Below are 6,844 nucleotides of genomic sequence, written 5' to 3' on the forward strand. Positions count from 1 at the left end.
CAGGTCGCCTCGCTCTACGTCTCTCGAGGAGTGCAATTAAGATGCTTTAACCTGTCTCTGTACTCAAGGTTCCTAATGCCCGGGATTAATCTTGTCATTCTCCTCTGGATTCTTTCCAAGGATTCTATATCCATTCTGTAATACGGTGACCAGAACTGAACTGCGTAATCTAGGTGAGGTCTCATAAGCTCTAGATTTAATTTTAAGATGACCTCGCTAGTCTTGTAACTAACACTCCTTTGTATGAACCCAAGTGCTTTATTAGCCTTGTTATGAGCAAAAACACATTGTTTACTTGGCTTAAGATTCCTACTTATCATTACTCCTAAATCTCTCTCGCAGTCGGATTCCACAATGGCATCGTTGTTTATCTGGTAACTGGTTTCCCTGTTTACATCTCCTATACTGAGTACTTTACATTTGTCCGCATTGAATTTCACCTGCCATTTTTCCGACCATTCGAAAAATTTGTTTAGATCTTCCTGTAGTTTTGCAGGAGTCCTCGTCAGATTTAATAACACGTCCTATTTTGGTGTCATCAGCAAATTTACTTATGTTGCTGTCTATGTGGAAATATCTATATCGTTTATGTATATAATAAATAATAATGGTCCAAGTACTTTGAGCAGCAGGGAACTCCACTTGTGACGTTGCTCCCTTCCTTGCTCATATATCCTCTTCATTCTCTTCCCATCCCTCTACTTACTCCATCCCACCCACTGCTTGCACACGAGTCCCTGCCTGACCATTAAGGCCGCCCATTATGTTAACCAGTGGGCGGGGACAATGGGCGTGCGTGCCTACGGTCATGCTGCCGCCCACACACACACACACCATATATCACCCCACACGCCCCACTGGGAGACTCTGTGTAGCGGGTAATGCCAGAATATCAAGCCAACTGCGCGCAATACGTGCTTAGATAACTAAATTACAATACATATACAGAAGATTGAGTATGGGGCACAGTCAGGTATTGAGATATCTTGATGCATATTCCAATGTCGCCCTTATTTTTCCAAGATGGCTGACCACCTCACTAGTATAAGGGCGTCTCCGTATCTTCTGGTAATATTCTTTTAAATAAATATAATACACAAGAAAATAAAAGGTGAAATTCGTCGTTAAATATATTTCATCAAGATGTCTTTCCTTTACCAGAAACTGAAGATATTTAGACCAGGATAATCTGATGTAATTAGAATAATGCATTTTGTCGTTTCAGGTATAAAAGAATCTTAATAATTATTCTCGTGTGGTGAGGATATAAGGTAATTATAAGTAATTTATTTCCTTAACGAGGTCACTGTTTGCCAAGTGGTGAAACTCCGTACAACAAAGACATGACGTGAATATATAGACAAGACGTTCAATAATTTCCTCAACATTTGGGAGGATGTGGCGGAAGAAAAAACAAGATAGCATCACAACTGCCGGGAAGACTCGCTCTTGGATCTAGTTTGGGAAAGAAATGGCCAAGAGGTCCTGAAGGTGAGAGAGAGAGAGAGTGAAAGAGAGAGAGAGAGAGAGAGAAAGAGAGAGAGAGAGAGAGACTTCCTGAACGAGTCAACTGTCCACCACCAAAATAAAAGTAAAAAAAAAATCAGTTTCCTTTTACGTCTGACAACCAAATCATCCCAGAACGTTGATTGTCTGAATCACCGCCAGATGTCACGACACTACACACAACCATAGCCAAAAAACGCACTATATATACACACACACACACAAAGCGCACAATACTCTCTCTCTCTCTCTCTCTCTCTCTCTCTCTCTCTGTCTATGGCTTGATCTGGAGAGGGTAAAGCCGTCCTTATCTAGCAGACCGTGAAACAGCCTGTGTGTGTGTGTGTGTGTGTGTGTGTGTGTGTGTGTGTGTGTGTGTGTGGCCACGGTAACAGGGAAACTTAGAGGAACAGTTGCTGACAAAATTCCCTTAACTCCTGGTAACATCTTGACATCTACTTCTGGGTCACAACCTAACCTAACCCAACCTAATCTAACCTAACCTAACCTAACCAAACGAAACGAAACCTAACCTAACCTAACCTAACCTAACCAAACGAAACCAAACCTAACCTAACCTAACCTAACCTAACCAAACCTAACCAACTAACCAACCTAACCTAACCTAACCCATTACTCACCGATTACTACAACTTGGGGAGAGAGAGAGAGAGAGAGAGAGAGAGAGAGAGAAGGAAGGTAGGAAGGGATGGAGGGAAGAATAGACAGATTGATGGGAAGAGAGGAGAGAAGGAAGGAAGGAAAGAAGGAAGATAGGGAAGAGAAGGAAGGGATGGAGGGAAGAATAGACAGACTGATGGAGAGAGAAGAGAAGAAAAGAAAGTAACGAAGAAAAGAAAGGGAGGGAGGGAGGGTCATCTCACTAGAGTTGCCACGCCGGGGATTTACAAAGAGGCATCGTCTACCTTAATGGCGCGGACACCACTAACGCCGAGAGTTATTGGCGCTACAAATTCCAGAGAAAAATTGGTGCTGTTTCTGGACCCTGGATGACGAGCGTGAGAGGCTAAAATGGGCGATTACTTGAGGGATTACGAGGGGATTAAGGGATTACGAGGGGATTAAGGGATTACGAGGGGTTCAATGGATTACTGGAAGGATTTAAGGATTAATGGCTACCTAGAGGGATGAATGGGGGATTACTAAGGAGTTTAATGGATTAGTGGAGGGATTTAGCTATTACTCGAGGGATTACGTTGTGGATTAGGGGATTAAGAGGGGTTTAATCGATTATTGGAGGGATTTAGGGACAAATGGCTTATTAGAGACTTACTAGAGGGATTAATGGGGAAGTCAACATACTGTAGGGATTACCAAGGGGACTAATGATTACTGGATTACAGAGGGATTAATTATGAAAAAATTAGAGTAATAATAATAATAATAATAATAATAATAATAATAATAATAATAATAATAATAATAATAATAAATAATAATATAATAATAATAATAAGTCCAACAAATTAAAAACAATAGTAATAATAATAATGACAACAACGACAACAACAAAAATAATAATATAAACAAAAGACATTAAACAAAATATTGGAATAATCACCAAAATTCAAAAAAGACAAAACAAGTTCTCCAGAATAGTCAAATATCCTGGGGAGGAGGGGGGGGGATTAAACCGTAAATTACGAGCCTAAAAGAAACCAAAGAAAAAATCTGAATAAATTAACGACATCATTTATTCTTCACTCAACACAAACAAAAAAATGAAGAAATAAATTAAAATACTTAAATTAGTTAATTACAGTAAAATGAAAGTATTAGGAGAAAATAAAAATTATGAGGGACATTCGTTCCTATCCACGTAAAAGGTGTACTACTGGCGATTCTCCTGGGGAAAAAATACGACAATATAACACTGTAGCAATTTATTTTTCCCAGGATTAATGCCGCTCTAGATAAGTCGTGGAGGGAGGGGGGTGAAATGTTCTTATTAAGTCGGTTTAATGTAATGTCTTTTAAGGTCGTGGTTTAATAATGCAAAGAGGAAATGTTGTTTAATTTTTCGTAAAGGTGTTCGTGTGGTCACATTAAGGCCTGGCACTTGTGGTAGATAGGAACAGAGAAGGTTTGTGGCGGTAGATTGGAGGTGTGGCACTGTTGTAGTGGTGTTGTGACACTAGTGGCACTATAGAGGCACTGTATTAACACTAGTGGCACTATAGAGGCACTGTATTAACACTAGTGGCACTATAGAGGCACTGTATTAACACTAGTGGCACTATAGAGGCACTGTATTAACACTAGTGGCACTATAGAGCACTGTATTAACACTAGTGGCACTATAGAGCACTGTATTAACACTAGTGGCACTATAGAGGCACTGTATTAACACTAGTGGCACTATAGAGGCACTGTATTAACACTAGTGGCACTATAGAGCACTGTATTAACACTAGTGGCACTATAGAGACACTGTATTAACACTAGTGGCACTATAGAGGCACTGTATTAACACTAGTGGCACTATAGAGGCACTGTATTAACACTAGTGGCACTATAGAGGCACTGTATTAACACTAGTGGCACTATAGAGGCACTGTATTAACACTAGTGGCACTATAGAGGCACAGTATTAACACTAGTGGCACTATAGAGCACTGTATTAACACTAGTGGCACTATAGAGTCACTGTATTAACACTAGTGGCACTATAGAGGCTAGTGGCTATAGAGTCACTGTATTAACACTAGTGGCACTGTAGAGACACTGTATTAACACTAGTGGCACTATAGAGGCACTGTATTAACACTTGTGGCACTATAGAGGCACTGTATTAACACTAGTGGCACTATAGAGGCACTGTATTAACACTTGTGGCACTATAGAGGCACTGTATTAACACTAGTGGCACTATAGCACTGGTATTAACACTAGTGGCACTATAGAGGCACTGTATTAACACTTGTGGCACTGTAGAGGCACTGTATTAACACTTGTGGCACTATAGAGGCACTGTATTAACACTAGTGGCACTATAGAGGCACTGTATTAACACTAGTGGCACTATAGAGGCACTGTATTAACACTAGTGGCACTATAGAGGCACTGTATTAACACTAGTGGCACTATAGAGGCACTGTATTAACACTAGTGGCACTATAGAGGCACTGTATTAACACTTGTGGCACTGCAGAACTGGGATACAGGCTCAGTAATATTCCCGTAAGAAAACAAGAACATAACTTATCAAACCTCGGAGAAAATTTTTAGGTAAAGGAGGAATATTTTGAAACTAATTTAATATAACCAACATTAACCAGAGCCCCATTGAGAAATATTTTACAAGAGAGAAAAATTAACCAACACTACAATGAGAAGTACTTTAAATTCTAGGAGGAGTATTTGCAAGCTAATTACCTGCCCATGTAGTTCAATATTTCTCATGGAAGCACAATGGAACTACTTGAGAAAGTTGGAACGTAATTCAGAAGAGAAATTCCCCTAAAAATACAACAGTAGGATAAACACATTATTATGATGGTAGAATGGCGGGGATTTTTATTCTTAGTGGGGAAACATGAGACTGGGGCACTGACTGGTTGACACATGGTAGACGGTACGGAGTTTTGACACACTGTACTGACTAAAATGGCATCAGAAAAATACTAAGACCATACAGCCTCCCTTTTAAGCTCTAACAAAAAAAGGTCACTGAAAACATGGTCGTCAAAAATTGAACAGAGACTCTACCATCATTAGAAGCCTTGTTTTCATCTCCACTTTTGGGAGTAGGAGAGTCAATTCCCACAGAAAACATGAAGTAGGAGTCAGTCTACATAAAAAATGGGAAGAAAAGTCAAATCACACAGAAAACGGGAAAAAAAGTCGAATCACACAGAAAATGGGAAGAAACTGCATCATGTCAACAATACCATCACACACACACAGTCGATGTTCACCACCACAATAACAATTCCAAACTGAAGGATATTTTCCCTGTTAATGTGTACAAGTGTCGCAGCGGGGAGGTAGACTGGCAGTTCCGAGGAGCCAGGTGATGTCTCTTAAAAGTTTTATATCGCGCATCAATTGTGTTCAGGAGATGATGGGCAAAATCCTCTCCACCAATGCGTCTTTCGATTAAGTTTCATGTCATTTGGGCATATGTTTCAGTAGTCGATGGGCGAAATCTTCTCCACCAATCAGAAGCCAAGAAAAGGATATTTAATTGCCAGTACAGTTTCTATATTTTGGTGACCTTTGAAGAACTATTCAATACGTCTTTTGGTAGAGTTTAAAGTTAATCTGTTCACTGGTTTGGAAGGCAGAAGCTGTTGACATCTTTGTTTCCTCCAAGCCCAGGATTCGAAGGTATTCACTCATCAGGGGGTAAATGTTGGTCAGTTCTCAGGGAATACCATAATGAAACTCCACATCAAGTTTGAAGTAAAGACGGCTAGTGGTTCAGGAGATCTGGTGTACATAGAGATGATGAGATACAATGCATGAGGAGACCAAGAGAATGAGAACACGGATGCCAAGAGACTGTGCACATACGAGTAGACACAAAGAGCTAGCCTACACACACACACACACACACACACACTGAGACAACGAGGAGGAGAGAGAGAGCTTCGTGCACATAGAACACAACAAGGGAAGAATACTAATCTTGCCTCATACATTGTTAAGAGTTTTCAATTAGGGCGGAGGATATTACAGCAGCCAATTAGACGTGTAAATAAAGAGAGAGTCCGGCAATTTAGCTAACTGTATCTCTTAATGTTATATTTCAGGGAGTTTATTTATTGTGATGGTGGCCTGTTGAAGGGGGGGTGAGGGGAATAGTTGGGGAGGGGGGGGGGGGTAGTTGGGGAGGGGATAGTTGGGGAGGGGGGAGGGGGAGGGGGAGGGGGAGCTGGGGAGGGGGGGTTAGAAGGGGAGGGGGGGGTTGGGGAGGGGGTTAGTTGGGGAGGGGGATATAGTTGGGGAGGGGGATAGTTGGGGGAGGGGATGGTTGGGGGAGGGGGGGGGATAGTTGGGGGAGGGGGGATAGTTGGGGAAGGATAGTTGGGGAGGGAATAGTTGGGGGAGGGGAATAGTTGGGGAGGGGAGGATAGTTGGGGAGGGGGGAGGGGGGAGAGGGGGAGAGGGGAGGGGGGTTAGTAGGGGAGGGGATAGGTTGGGAGAGGGGGATAGTTGGGAGAGGTGGGTAGTTGGGGAAGGGGGTAGCTGGGGAGGGGGTAGTTGGGGAGGGGGGTAGTTGGGGGAAGGGGAATAGTTGGGGAGGGAATAGTTGGGGGGAGGGAATAGTTGGGGGGGGGGATAGGGGGGAGGGGGGGGATTGGGGGAGGGGGAT

The sequence above is a fragment of the Homarus americanus genome, unplaced genomic scaffold (assembly GCF_018991925.1).
Source record: "Homarus americanus isolate GMGI-L3 unplaced genomic scaffold, GMGI_Hamer_2.0 scaffold35307, whole genome shotgun sequence".
Lineage (NCBI taxonomy): Eukaryota > Metazoa > Arthropoda > Malacostraca > Decapoda > Nephropidae > Homarus > Homarus americanus.